Below are 15,908 nucleotides of genomic sequence, written 5' to 3' on the forward strand. Positions count from 1 at the left end.
TAATTACATCCTTGTAGTAGATTCAGATATGAACAATTGATACTTACTTCAGCACATATGTATCTTACATTTTGGTTTAGTGGCTTTTAATCCTTACGTTTATTGCATACACACCAACCTTTTGTATAATATCTTAAAACAAATAAATATACTATACCTACTTCATCTTTCGTAAAGAACAAACGAAGGCCTTCCTCTTTCGGTGAATATCAGGCGGTTTTTTCTGTTCGGTAAAAGTATTACTAACACTAAAGCTTGAATCTCCTAGATATAAGTAATAACTTCCGATGTAATATCTTTCCACAATTTGGGTATAATGTATTTCTTTTCTTGCATTCTTTCATAGGTTTTCTTTAATGTTCACTACTATCAAATCAGACAAAAAACCCACTGCACACCATGAAAGCGTTTTCGTTAGAATGACGCGAAATAATAACATACTTAGATTAGCAGACCGTGCGAATATTACTTTCTTTGCAAAAAAAATTCGCCAGCTCATATTTAAAACATAAAGTTTGCCAAACAAATTGTATTAGTGAAAGATTGAGAGCAATTTATTGAATTGCTCAAGATTTTATTTTTTGGCTAGCTAATCATTTATTTTTAAATAAATAAATAAAAATTAAGTATCTCAAAAAAATTGCTGTACTGACAGCAGGAAAAAATTTATTAGTAATCTTTTTCTTTCTTTTTTTTTTTTAATAAAGTATCTTAATCACCAGGTGAATAGGGAAACGAACAGTAAGAACAAAATATTAGTTCATTATAGCTTTTATTATAACTTTTTTAACTACAATAAATTACAATTTGTTTTAAATTATCATTTTTCTTATAGTTAATACAATTCAAACTAATTTATTGTTGTTTGATTATTCATAATATTCCTCTAGGCAAGACACAGAATACAGATCAGGGTCCGAAAGTGATGTAGAACTGGATCCAACTAATGTCTTGAAACAGAAAAGCACAATTGGCCTATTATGCACTGGTACAGGTATGATAAAGTATATAAAGTAATATGATTGGTTAATTTTTTAACCAGTTAAGCTAGCTAACTGTTACACAGGTTATATATAAAAATTTAATCGGTTACACTGGCTGACTGCTTTTACTAGTGAAAACAGTTACACCAGTGTAACCAGTTAAAACAGTTACGCTCGGTTAACTGGTTAAACTAACTACTTAATCGGTTGGCACTGATTAATCGGTTAAACTGGTTTTACTGGTTGACTGGTTAATCACCTAAACTTGCTACTAGTTAATCGGATAAACTAGTTTAATTGGTTACCACTGTCACTTCGCTTCGCCTAGCAACTTAATTTCTTCTCCTACTAACTTATTTTCTTCATTTCTCCACTTACTCTTCTACCTATCCACTTATATCTCATATAGGCTGGAAGGTAGATCAATAAGTGAATAGATGAATACAATAAGTTGATAGGTGAAGAAAATAATTGATGGGTGAAGAGAAATAATAGGATAAATAGCAAAGGTAACCAGTTGAACTAGATTAACTAGTAGAACTAGTTTAAAGAGTTTAACGGAATAACTAGTTAAACTAGTTAGCCATTTTAACCGATTAAGTACTTAATCAGATAAACTGGTTAACAAAGTAGCTAGTTTAACCGGTTAACTAGTTGACTTGATAAACTAGTCTGTTTCCAGTAAAAACGATTACCTTGCTAACCAATTTAATTATCTGAACCTGTTCGAAAGGTTTACCGACAAACTATTTTAACCAGTTTACCCAATTTACTATTTAAACAATATAACCTATTTAACGTAGTTATCTGGTTTAATCGGCTAATGAGTTAACTAGTCAACCTGTTTAACTAGTTAATTGATTAAACTAGTTTAACTAGCTTATTGGTTTTACTAGTTGATCAGTTAAACTGGCTAACTGGTCAAGGGTATAACTGGGTAACTAGTTAATCGGTTAAACTTGTTAACTGTTAATCGATCAAGCTAACCAACTGGTTAAATGGCTTAACTCGTACTAGGTAAACTAGTACAATTGGTTACCTTTGACGCTTATTAAATTTTATCTTTTCATCTATCAATTTATTTTCTTCACCTGTCAATTGATTCTTTTAACTATCCACTTCTTGATCCTCCGCTTATCCGCCTCTGTTAGAGATAAGTGGATTGGTAAGAGAATAAGTAATAATAATGAAGAAAATAAGTTTAAAGGTGAAATGAAATGATAAAGGTAACCAGTTGAACAAGTTGGTTAGCTTGACCGATGAACAGTTAACAAGTTTAACCGATTAACTTCCTACCCAGTTATACCCTTAACCAGTTAGCCAGTTTAACGATCAACTGGTTAAACCACTATGCTAGTTAAACTAGATTAATCCATTAACTAGTAAATCAGGTCGACTAGTTGAACCCATCAGCCGATTAAACCAGTTAACCAGTTGATAGATTGTATTGGTTAACTAGTTAATTGGTTAAACTAGTTAGTTTATCGGTTAACCTGGCAAACTGGTTCCATTAGTTAAATTGGTTAACTAGGTAATTTGTTTTTCTGGCTGGCTAGTTTAACTGGTCAATTAGTTAATCGGCAAAACTGGCTGGCTGCTTTGTCAACCAGTCTAACTGAATAGGTTAGGGTAGGTTAGGTTAAGTTAAGTTAGGTTTTAATTAGGCTAGGGTAGGTTAGGTTAAGTTAAGTCTAGATTAATTAAGCTAGGGTAGGTTAGGTCATGTTAAGTTAATCTAAGGTAAACTAACCTACCCCCCCTTTTACTTAGGTTAAGTTAGGCTAGGTTAACCTAACCTAATTTAACCTCATACATTTACCATTTAACCAGTTAAACCAGGTTCCAGTTTAACCGGTTAATTATTAATCAGCTAAACCGGTTACGCAGTTCAACCGATTAACTAGTTAACCAGTTAAACCAGTCGGCCTGTTTAACCGGTTACCTAGTTAATCTGCTGAACCAGTTACCCAGTTCAACCGATTAACTAGTTAACCAGTTTAACCAGTCTGCCAGTTTAACCGGTTACCTAGTTAATCAGTTTATGTGGTTTACGGGCTAAAAGGTTTATTCAACTCGGTTAACTAATTAATCGGTTTTATTGGCTGACTAAGCCAAGGTAACTTATTAACTATTTATCCAGTTAGTCTGTTTAACCGGTAAACTAGTTAACAAGTTAAACCTGTCAACCAGATAAACCATTTAACCGATTAGCTAGCTACCTATCCAGTTCAACGGATAAGCTATTTTACTAGTTAAACCAGTTAGCCAGTTTAACTCAATAAACTAGTTGGCCGTTTGGATTACCAGTAAACCTGTTGTACAGATACACCAGTAAAACAAATTTAACCGATTAACTGGTTATGCAGTTTATCCGATGAACTAGGTAACCAGGTAGCTCGTTTAACCAGTTAGCCACGTAGCCAGTTTAGCTGATTACATGCAAGATGCAAAATAATTTTAAAGGACTTACGTGAAAGGTGCAGCGTCCTGAGAGTAGAATCCTTCCTTGTTCACTACCTGTACAGTTCTCAAATGGTATTCCTCTTGCTACCTAAAACCAAAGTTTATATATAAACTATTTTAATAATTTGTATAATATGTTTAATGAAATGTACTGCTTTTTACTTTATTTAATATTTGTAATAATATCTATTTATTTTTCTTCTTTATTTTCTTTCTTTATATTCTTTATTATTATTTATTATGGAAAATTGAAATAAAATGGAAAAATAAAGAAAACAAATGCAAAGAGACTGATTATGTATGGTCTTTATCTCATTGCGCAAATTTGAAAAAGAGATTACAAACGTTAAAGAGAATTTTTTTTAAAAACTGATTTTAAAAATAAAATTTTACTAACCATTGTACAATTATCTTCACAGGTATTGCCAGCAACAGAAGTGGAGTCAATTCCCATCCAGAAATCAATGATGTGCAAAGGGTTGCAATCAAGGTGATAGTTGCCATCAAAACGAGCACCAGCAGCCTGAAATAATGTCATATTTTTCTTATCTAATTCAAATAACTAATGATTATACATAAATTTTTGTTAACTACTTAAATTGTAGAACGTATTATAATTATTTAATTTTAAATAAAAATATTTATTTCCAAAGAACGTAATTAACTCTGTTTTCTTCTCCTTTCCATAACTGTAACCTAACCTATGGTACCCCAACACTATGTATGTTTTTATATCAGCTGATTCTCAGTTATCGATGGTAAATAAATAAATGCATTTACCATATTAAATCTACAATAACTGAATCAGTATCAGCTAAATTAAAAACATTCAAGCATATTGGACGTAGAAAAAGAGTTACGTATACTATTAACAGGATTTATCCTGATGAGATACATTTACATAAGATAGAAACTATTAAAAAATAGTTGATATCGTTAGCATAGGTAAGAAAAGAAGTTCAGAGAACATAGAAACAACACCGTTAATGAAGAAAAAGTAAGAAATGGTCCAAGGTGTCAAACCAGAGGAACGCCTGAAACTGCTTCATTACTGCAATAACTATTTAAAGTATTTATTTTAGATTCGTTCTATTCATTATGAAATCGAAAATTCAGTTTAGAAGGTTTGTATTACACCTACAATGCCTTAGCTCATGAACAAGTAATCTGACTTAAAGAAATGCAATAGAGATGTTGTCGATAAGATAAACGACATCAACACGACAGTACTTAATCTTAATCAAGCAATAAAGTAAGTAATTTTCAAACAACACGATAATAATAGTTGATCGACCCGCAAAGGAACCACACTGCTCAGAACACACTGAAGTTTTAAATAAATTAGAGCTGGATCTAATTTTGGTACCCAATTTACATTATATACATCAAGAAAGAAATAAATCATTTCAAGATTGATAAAACCTACATTATTTCTAATGTATACTAATTCCGTTTTCTAAAATATCTATTCCGTTTTTCACAAAGATTATTTCAATTATAACCATGTATCTTTTTTAAGAAAATGTATGTTAGATTAAAATATACTTTTACTGCAGCTGCCCGATCTCTGACGAAACAATTTACTAATCTAACCACTGTATGAAGTTCACTGTCAAACCAGTGCAAAGCTTAAATTATATATTTTCAACTTTTAATAGCTCTCAATCTTAGTGTACAGATAAATTATTCTACAAAAAGATTGGATGATATAACTATCAAAATAAAAGATAATGGTTATTAAGATTACTTTTTCCCTTTCAAGCTTCTATTTTGAGACTAAAAAGACGAAGCAAAACTACTTTGTGCATTCTGTAATAACAGCTAATTACGCATAGATTCCTGTCCAATATGCAACAGGTTGTTTAAATTCTTCACAGTCACTGTATGTTTTAAAATAAAAATAAATTATGTAAAAATTTCACTTCCTAACAATAAATTTAAGCAATAAAATAAATAAACTTACATGAACGCATCAGCAATGAGTTGAACGCAGACAGCCAATGTCTAAGCATCGATGTATTGTAAATGACAAGAACTGCCAGTGAATAGCGAAGTCCAAGATTAGTGATTTCCTGCAACAAAGGAAGAAGAAGATATTTGAAAACTTAGATATATCATGCACAATGAATGCCAGATTTTAATCATCTTCTATCAGAGATAAAGTGGATGAAGATTCTCTCTTCTTGGCCAAAGATCTTTTTAATGACATTGCAGAAGTTTCCCAAATAAAGAGGAAATAACAATAAATAGTTTAATATTGCATTTTAAAAAGTAAATATAACTAAACGCTCAGGATATATCCGCTATCAATAACCCTTTAACTTCTTTTCGACCAATTTAACCCTATCTTCTGATACTATTTATTTTTCCAAAATCGTACAACATGCGAATTGAAGATTTTAATTTTAATGTTCTTATGTATTTAAATTGTAAAGGATAATGTTTTAGCAAGAAGCTCCTAATGCTAACAAAAAAATAAGATTAAACACTAAATGCCACCAAGGCATCTGAAGTTAACAATTATTACAAGAAATAAAACATATTTATAAGAAATATTTTAGCTGACTTACTTTTTCAATGAATTATATTCACTTCTTCTGCTGCCTGCACTTGTTGTTCCACATTAAGTTGTAACAAAGACCGTAGAGCTCCACCGAAGTGAACACCCCAAGTAACTTGTACATCAGCTGATCTGCACATCAGCTGATAATGGCCGTACCATATTGGAAGAGATAACCTGACATTAGTATCAGCTGATGAATGAAGTTACCATGACAACGGGATATTGATTAGAGGGAATCATTGAAATGGTACAAATTGATTAGCGTAGAATATGTGAGTGAAATTATCTAATTTATCATTTGAAAGTACTAACAGATTTTAATTTATTTATTAAAGGCCCAGCGACGGAAGTAAATCGTTAATAGAAATAAAAAACATTTACTAGAAAAACAGTGCAAAGAGTCTTACCTGGGCAACAAAGATTCCTAATGATCAATAATATCAATCAATAGTCCAAATTCCTAATGGTTGATAATCGGTGTAGCAACAATAACAGTAGTTCATTTGCTGCTTGTAAAATCAACTCGCTAATTGAATCCAAAGCCGGTGTAGCTTCGTCAAGTATTAGTATACTCGGATTTCTAACCAAAGCTCTTGCAACGGCTATTCTTTGTTTTTTCCTCCAGATAGCTAAGTACCTTCAGCTCCTACGAGTACTTTTGTATACCTGAAAAACTGAAGCAATATTTAAAGATTATTACATTAATTCTAGTAAAGAAAATCTTAATGAATCTATTTCAGGATTTAGTCTGGGTACAGATATCAATCATGCCACTTTTAACTTTCTTTTTTTTGGGGGGTTAATGAAATTAGTTCTATTAAAAAGAATTCAAAATGAGAAAAGCTCTTATTCGAGATAAAATCTCAATGAATTACTATTTTCCTCGGTATCACTTGTTGCAGTATTAACAGAGCTATTTATCGAGATAGTAGTAAGAAAAGAAATACCTAGGTAATGGGAGAAATACAGATTAACAGAATGCATCTCGTTAGACAGATCAAGGAATAGAGAAAGACAAGAAAGATCTTCCTTGAGATGGAAGGATGATATGAATAAGTTTTAGGGGCTTTTGTTTTCTTTTAGTGCCCAAAAAATCACTTAGAGTTATTTATTTATTTACGTTAAGCTAATTCTGTTCGTTTAGTTCTCGGTTCCTTTGCAACTAAATATTTGAATTAATTTTTCTTTTGTCGTACACTTAATAATTTCTAATAAAGGCAGTTATTATTATTACTTCTTTAAAAAAAAACCTATAATTGGTATATTTTAGATATTTATCACTTAGTTTTTCTATATTTTCTTATTTCTGACAGTCTTTTGAAAGGAACATCTCCGAAACTACACATACTTAGGGAACATAAAAGCACGATATGTTTGAAAATGTCGAATGTATTTCAATGAACATATTTAAAGCATTACTATTATTATTAATTTATTGTCAAAATTTGAATGGAAACTCTAAAGATTTTTCACTTTTAACATTTTAATTTTTATCTGATACTTTCAAACTGTATCTTCAATATTTTATTAAAAAGTTAAGAAATATTTTTAATATACTTTCCTTGGGAAGGTATTTAACACTTAAAGGAGGTTTTAGGAATAAGAGGGAATTCGTAACATTCAGTAAACTTTTAACCTACAATAATTGTAAAACATGCGAATTGAAGATTATAATTTTAATGTTCTTTTGTACTTTAATTGTAAAGGTTAATGTTTTAGCAAGAAGCTCCTTATGCTAACAAAAAAATAAGATTAAACACTAAATGCCACCGAGGTATCTCAAGTTATTACAAAAAATAAAATATATTTATAAGAAATCTTATAGCTGACTTACTTTTTCATTGAAATACGAGTACAATCACTTCTTGTCCTGCCTGCACTTGTTCCACTGTAAAGTTGTAATGAAGTCCGTAGAGTTCCACCGAACTGAACACCCCAAGTAACTTTGACCACACGGTAAGTAACAGCTGATAATGGGCCCACCATATTGGCAAGGATAACCTGACATTAGTATCAGCTGATGAATGAAGTTACTATGACAATATGATCTTTTACACTGATTAGTGGGAATCATTGAAATGGTACAAATTGTGTGTGAAATTATCAATTTAATCAGTTAAAATTCTAGCTCAAATATATTTAGTTACACCAGTTACAAACCTCCAGATTATGGTGCTGTGGAACAAGGAAGGTTCTCTTAGGTTATACAACATATGCTTATCAGTTACTTGTTTGCTGTGCGTGAGTCGTAGATCAATTTGATGTTGATAAGAGTTGTTATAGTTGCAATATTTGCTGTAACTGGTATTTCGTACGTTTGGAGATAGAATTAGTAAACCTGCATATGTAAGTTGGAATACTATTTCTCAGGTATTATTTATTTATTTATTGCTATACAAAATACATAGAGTTGTCATTCTCAGTTTTACAGATTAAAATAATATCCTTTGCAAAATAATTATATAGTTACGAAATAATAAAGAGCATGAAAGAAAAATAAATTGAAACTTAACTCTCCAAATTTCACATATTACCCAAAAAAGAAAAGAAAACTACTAAGTAATGGAGGCAGAAGTTTTCAACTTTACAGAATATTGATTATTAACATTGACAATGTTATTTTTCATTTTAATTCTGTTGACAGTCTACAGATCTCTAATAGGTAAAAATAAACATTTACTTTTATCAACACTATCAAAAGTGTAAATATTAACGAGGTTTGATTGCTCTCGTCAGATGCAATATATTGTTTTAAAAATTTAGATCTAAAGCTGGAATAAATAGAGCATTCCAATAAGAGATCTTCCACACAATTTAATATTTGCTATTCTTAATTGGCTAGTAATCCTTAATATATTAATATTAACAATTAATGTGAAGTAATATTGAGGTTCTAAGTAAGCAAAGTTACAAATATTTTTGTATATTGAGGAATAACCAGAGTAAAGAGCTCTATCAATATCTAAACACAGGAGATTATTTTTCATTTTCTGTATTAGCCCACTCTTATTCGCAGTAACACGATTAGCATTCAATGAATTCATCATTACTAGGGGGTCCTCTATACTATTTCTCAGATAAATACGAATGCATATTTCCTGTAACTGGTATTTCGTACGTTTGGAGATAAGAGTAAGTAAACCACCTCAAGTAAGTTGAAATACTATTTCTCTACTTGAAATACCATAAGTTAGTGTAATCTAGTACTAGTGTTTCTTATTTCTATATTTAAAGGCAATTATTCTGTGTTTTTGTTAATTATAATTTTAAATTCATTTTATTTTTTAATTTTATATGATTTCGGGTATATTCTCTTTTCTTTCATTGAGAAATGTGTTCATTTTCAATTACCATAAACGACTTTAATAGTAGAGTATCCAATGTCTGTTTTAAATCAGTTTTCTTGAATCATAATATTATGTACTAAAGAGGTTTTCAAATAGCTAACATCGAGCTATTAGCTAAATAATCTAATTATTAATTTACTGACGCTGTACTTTTTCTTTCTGCATCATTTATACAGATCCAGTTTGAGGCTTGTTCGTGGTTTTGTAAATAGCGTCAGAAACTTGGAACATTTTCAGAAATGTCAAAAACTTACTGTTGTGTTCTCTGAAGTTCGCTGAAATTGTATAAGAGTAAAACTCTATGAAATCTTACTAGTTCATTAGGAAAGAGCAAAATAGTGTCTTTTTTAATACAATACCAAGAGAGGACCTTCATCTTTTCATGTCAAAATATAATCGGGAAATCAGCAGCAATATTAGATCGGATTTACTTACTTATTTATTAATTTAAATGATGACGGTTAAACTAATTTTTCTGCTATCAACTATTACATAACTTGACTGACTCACAAAATACCATCTCACTAATTTGGGTTCAGGTCAAAGTATTTATCAATAGCATCAAGTTGAACGAATAACTGAACATATCGTGCATAAATTAGTAAGTACACAGCAGCTATATTTCTTGATTTAGCTGATATATCTGACAATTTTGACCCGTTGGACTGCTGTACAAAATTAGGAAGACTTACACCATTAATTACATTATTCAAATCATACTAACTTTTTTAGAAGACCTAACTTTTGTAGGTAAGATTCATAAAATTTTAATTTATTAATTAAATAATTTGGTAAATTTGAAAATAAATGAAAAAAACAGCTGGAATCAGCTGATTAGATAACCTTCACTTACCAGCTGATCATCATGGTCAGTTACCGACGGCCATCTTTAACTCGTTCGTGGTGTCTCTTTATTAACGTGACATTTTTAAGTGAATATTAGTGCGTGTTAAAGCGAAGTTCGGGTTTATAAATTGAGTTTAAGTTATACTTAGTGCGTGATTTACAGTTTTAGTGTAAATAGTGTAGTGAATTATTTTAAAAAGTGTCAAGTGCTATTGGACTGGAGATGTATTGAGATGCTGATGAACTTGGATATTCTTTAAACAAGGTAAGACTTTATTATCAATTATTTAATTATATTTTTATCATTCTTGCATGAAAACAGCATGTTATCATTTAATTATTACTTACAAATTAATATTATTGCTTCGTCTTGACTACGTTCAGTGCTGGTTAATTCTTTCATTTTGATCACTACAAAAAGTATTTAAATTGATATCTAAATCTTTTTAATGAATTCTTTGATATTTTCTTTTTAATCGACTATGAGTTCAAAATTAGCATTCTTGGTTTACACTGGGCCAAAAAAGGTCTGTGAACACTTACCTAAATGTTATTACTTTTATCTCAGTAGGAACTTCTTTTTTCTTAAATGAAATTATACTATTCGGTAGAGAGAAACCAGGGTTGTTTATTTCTATATAATATCTTTTATTTTTTTCGGCAGGAATATCATAATGAATCGTTAAACAAAACACCACACACGAATGCAAAAAAAGTCAGTGAACACTATGAACATAATAAATTATTCCTTCACATTATACATCTATTATAAATTTTAAAAACTTGTCGGACCTTCTTTGTTTCTAATCACTTCCAACAAGCGAGCTTTCATCGATCCTACTAATTTTGTAGTCGTCAACGTTGGAATTTTATCCCATTCTTCTAAAATAGTATTATGTAAAAGCCATTCTCAAGTTTTTAGTGCGGTATGTTTCGGGTCGTTTTCTTGTTGGAAGACCAACGTTCCATCCAACCCCAATTTCATTGAACTTACACTTAAATTGTATCTTAATATTTTTTTGAGCGCACGTCTTGGGTTCTTCTCGTATAGTCTTCAGAATTTACCGATTATGAACGGAATTAAGTTTTGGTGGATGTCCTACTAGTCACACTTCCGTATTTATCGTACTTATTAATTATATTATGGTCCGTTGAGGGTTTTTCTTTAACTATCTTCCCTATTTCACGAATACTTTCTCTTTCATTTCGCAACTAAACAATAAGTTCAAGTATCGGACTAGGAACTTCATTAGTGGTTAAATAATACTAATTAGATTGTTATTCACTAAACTGACTAATATGATTTCTACAATTCAATAAGGTTCTTTGGAACTATATTCAACTGTTTTTCTGTTTGTTATCTAAGTAAAAATTTCGATTTGTTCACATTTATACGGTTGTTCACAGACTGTTTTGCATTCCTGTGTGGTGTTGATTTGTTTAACGTTTCATTAGGATATTCCTATTGAAAAAATAAAAGATTTTATATAAAATAAACATCCCTGGTTTCTCTCTACCGGATAGTATAATTTCATTTGAGAAAAAAAGAAATTTCTACTAAGATATAAGTAATAAAATTTAGGTAAGTGTTCCCAGACTTTTTTGGCCCAGTGTTTTTTGAAAATCAGAAACTCCACATCATAATTCGCCTCTCATTAATTAGATCCTTGGGGTAGATTCAAAAATAAATAATTGATACCTACTTCAACTGTCGTTAAGAACAAACGAAGCTCTTCCCCTTTCGGTGAATGTTCAGACGGTTTTTCTGTTTGGTAAGAAAATTCATTTGCTTTGAGAAAATGAATTCGTTTATGAAATTTTTCTACTCCTAATGCTAGCTATATTGTTTTAAAATGTTTCATTGATAATCTATTTCATTATATAAGGAAACGAACTTGAAAAGCAAATAAATTAGAGTTAACGCGGAAAAAATAATTTGAATGTAATGAGCATCTGAAATATAAATAAATAATAACATGCATAACGTGCAAATATTACTTCATTTAAAGAAAAAATGCCAGCTCATGCTTAAAACATCAAGTTTGCCAAGAAAAATGTATCAGTGAAAGAATGGGAGCAATTTATAGAAATGCTCAAGATTTCAGTTTACTCAATATTTTATTTTTTTTTGGCTAGCTAATGGAGCATTAATTGCAGTCTGTATAGTAGAAAGAAATTTATTTGTTATCTTTTTTTTCTTTTAATAAAGTAACTTAATCAGTAGGTGTATAGGGAAATAACCAGTAAGAACGAAGTATTAGTTCATTATAGCTTTTATTATAACTTTTTTTAACTACAATAAATTACAATTAGTTTTAGATTATCATTTTTCTTAAAACAATTCAAACTAATTTAATGTTGTTTGATTATTCATAATGTTCCTGAAGGCAAGACACCAATCATGGATCAGAGTCTAAAACTGATGTAGAACTGGATCCAACTAATGCCTTGAAAAAGAAGAGCACAATTGGCATATTATGCACTGTTACAGGTATGATAAAGTATATAAAGTAATATGATTGGTTAATCTTTTAACCAGTTAAGCTAGCTAACTGTTACACAGGTTATAAATAAGAATTTAATCGGTTACACTGGCTGACTGCTTTTACTAGTTAACTAGTTAAAACAGTTACACCAGTGTAACCAGTTAAAACAGTTATGCTCGGTTAACTGGTTAAAGTAACTACTTAATCGGTTTTATCGGTTGAAACTGATTAATCGGTTAAACTGGTTTTACTGGTTGACTGGTTAATCACCTAAACTTGCTACTAGTTAATCGGTTAAACTAGTTTAATTAGTTGCCACTGTCACTTCGCTTCGCCTAGCAACTTAATTTCTTCTCCTTCTAACTTATTTTCTTCATTTCTCCACTTACTCTTCTACCTATCCACTTATATCTCATATAGGCTGGAAGGTAGATCAATAAGTGAATAGATGAATACAATAAGTTGATAGGTGAAGAAAATAATTGATGGGTGAAGAGAGATAATTGGATAAATAGCAAAGGTAACCAGTTGAACTAGATTAACTAGTAGAACTAGTTTAAAGAGTTTAACGGAATAACTAGTTAAACTAGTTAGCCATTTAAACCGATTAAGTACTTAATCAGATAAACTGGTTAACAAAGTAGCTAGTTTAACCGGTTAACTAGTTGACTTGATAAACTAGTCTGTTACCAGTAAAAACGATTACCTTGCTAACCAATTTAATTATCTGAACCTGTTAGAAAGGTTAACCGACAAACTATTTTAACCAGTTTACCCAATTCACTATTTAAACAATATAACCTATTTAACGTAGTTATCTGGTTTAATCGGCTAATGAGTTAACTAGTCAACCTGGTTAACTAGTTAATTGATTAAACTAGTTTAACTAGCTTATTGGTTTTACTAGTTGATCAGTTAAACTGGCTAACTGGTCAAGGGTATAACTGGGTAACTAGTTAATCGGTTAAACTTGTTAACTGTTAATCGATCAAGCTAACCAACTGGTTAAATGGCTAAACTAGTACAATTGGTTATCTTTGACACTTATTAAATTTTATCTTTTCATCTATCAATTTATTTTCTTTACCTGTCAATTGATTCTTTTAACTATCCACTTCTTGATCCTCCGCTTATCCGCCTCTGTTAGAGATAAGTGGATTGGTAAGAGAATAAGTAATAATAGTGAAGAAAATAAGTTTAAAGGTGAAATGAAATGATAAAGGTAACCAGTTGAACAAGTTGGTTAGCTTGACCGATGAACAGTTAACAAGTTTAACCGATTAACTTCCTACCCAGTTATACCCTTAACCAGTTAGCCAGTTTAACGATCAACTGGTTAAACCACTATGCTAGTTAAACTAGATTAATCCATTAACTAGTAAATCAGGTCGACTAGTTGAACCCATCAGCCGATTAAACCAGTTAACCAGTTGATAGATTGTATTGGTTAACTAGTTAATTGGTTAAACTAGTTAGTTTATCGGTTAACCTGGCAAACTGGTTCCATTAGTTAAATTGGTTAACTAGGTAATTTGTTTTCCTGGCTGGCTAGTTTAACTGGTCAATTAGTTAATCGGCAAAACTGGCTGGCTGCTTTGTCAACCAGTCTAACTGAATAGGTTAGGGTAGGTTAGGTTAAGTTAAGTTAGGTTTTAATTAGGCTAGGGTAGGTTAGGTTAAGTTAAGTCTAGATTAATTAAGCTAGGGTAGGTTAGGTCATGTTAAGTTAATCTAAGGTAAACTAACCTACCCCCCCTTTTACTTAGGTTAAGTTAGGCTAGGTTAACCTAACCTAATTTAACCTCATACATTTACCATTTAACCAGTTAAACCAGGTTCCAGTTTAACCGGTTAATTATTAATCAGCTAAACCGGTTACGCAGTTCAACCGATTAACTAGTTAACCAGTTAAACCAGTCGGCCTGTTTAACCGGTTACCTAGTTAATCTGCTGAACCAGTTACCCAGTTCAACCGATTAACTAGTTAACCAGTTTAACCAGTCTGCCAGTTTAACCGGTTACCTAGTTAATCAGTTTATGTGGTTTACGGGCTAAAAGGTTTATTCAACTCGGTTAACTAATTAATCGGTTTTATTGGCTGACTAAGCCAAGGTAACTTATTAACTATTTATCCAGTTAGTCTGTTTAACCGGTAAACTAGTTAACAAGTTAAACCTGTCAACCAGATAAACCATTTAACCGATTAGCTAGCTACCTATCCAGTTCAACGGATAAGCTATTTTACTAGTTAAACCAGTTAGCCAGTTTAACTCAATAAACTAGTTGGCCGTTTGGATTACCAGTAAACCTGTTGTACAGATACACCAGTAAAACAAATTTAACCGATTAACTGGTTATGCAGTTTATCCGATGAACTAGGTAACCAGGTAGCTCGTTTAACCAGTTAGCCACGTAGCCAGTTTAGCTGATTACATGCAAGATGCAAAATAATTTTAAAGGACTTACGTGAAAGGTGCAGCGTCCTGAGAGTAGAATCCTTCCTTGTTCACTACCTGTACAGTTCTCAAATGGTATTCCTCTTGCTACCTAAAACCAAAGTTTATATATAAACTATTTTAATAATTTGTATAATATGTTTAATGAAATGTACTGCTTTTTACTTTATTTAATATTTGTAATAATATCTATTTATTTTTCTTCTTTATTTTCTTTCTTTATATTCTTTATTATTATTTATTATGGAAAATTGAAATAAAATGGAAAAATAAAGAAAACAAATGCAAAGAGACTGATTATGTATGGTCTTTATCTCATTGCGCAAATTTGAAAAAGAGATTACAAACGTTAAAGAGAATTTTTTTTAAAAACTGATTTTAAAAATAAAATTTTACTAACCATTGTACAATTATCTTCACAGGTATTGCCAGCAACAGAAGTGGAGTCAATTCCCATCCAGAAATCAATGATGTGCAAAGGGTTGCAATCAAGGTGATAGTTGCCATCAAAACGAGCACCAGCAGCCTGAAATAATGTCATATTTTTCTTATCTAATTCAAATAACTAATGATTATACATAAATTTTTGTTAACTACTTAAATTGTAGAACGTATTATAATTATTTAATTTTAAATAAAAATATTTATTTCCAAAGAACGTAATTAACTCTGTTTTCTTCTCCTTTCCATAACTGTAACCTAACCTATGGTACCCCAACACTATGTATGTTTTTATATCAGCTGATTCTCAGTTATCGATGGTA

General features: G+C 30.8%; 1 protein-coding gene and 1 long non-coding RNA gene across 3 annotated transcripts in view; one reads left to right on the plus strand and one right to left on the minus strand.

The window, feature by feature from the left end:
* Positions 1-753: 753 nt before the first annotated feature.
* Positions 754-15,908, minus strand: part of LOC141457080 (ATP-binding cassette sub-family G member 1-like) — a 39,014-nt gene continuing 23,859 nt past the window's right edge. Inside the window, exons 13-16 of one of the 2 annotated variants that reach the window (XM_074133596.1) lie at positions 5,410-5,518; positions 3,844-3,969; positions 3,454-3,530; positions 754-950 (exon numbers count right to left, since the gene is read on the minus strand). The gene's annotated coding sequence lies outside the window, so the exon portion shown is untranslated. Of the gene's footprint in view, positions 951-3,453; positions 3,535-3,843; positions 3,970-5,409; positions 5,519-15,908 lie in introns of both variants that reach the window. The other variant, XM_074133595.1, reaches the window with a different exon arrangement.
* On the plus strand, positions 7,816-15,703 carry LOC141457088 (uncharacterized). Its single transcript, XR_012460202.1, has 3 exons — positions 7,816-10,467; positions 12,590-12,693; positions 15,567-15,703. It is a non-coding gene; the product is annotated as an uncharacterized lncRNA (long non-coding RNA).

Source organism: Rhodnius prolixus, unplaced genomic scaffold (genome assembly GCF_049639745.1).
Source record: "Rhodnius prolixus isolate KJV_2025 unplaced genomic scaffold, Rpr scaffold_10, whole genome shotgun sequence".
Lineage (NCBI taxonomy): Eukaryota > Metazoa > Arthropoda > Insecta > Hemiptera > Reduviidae > Rhodnius > Rhodnius prolixus.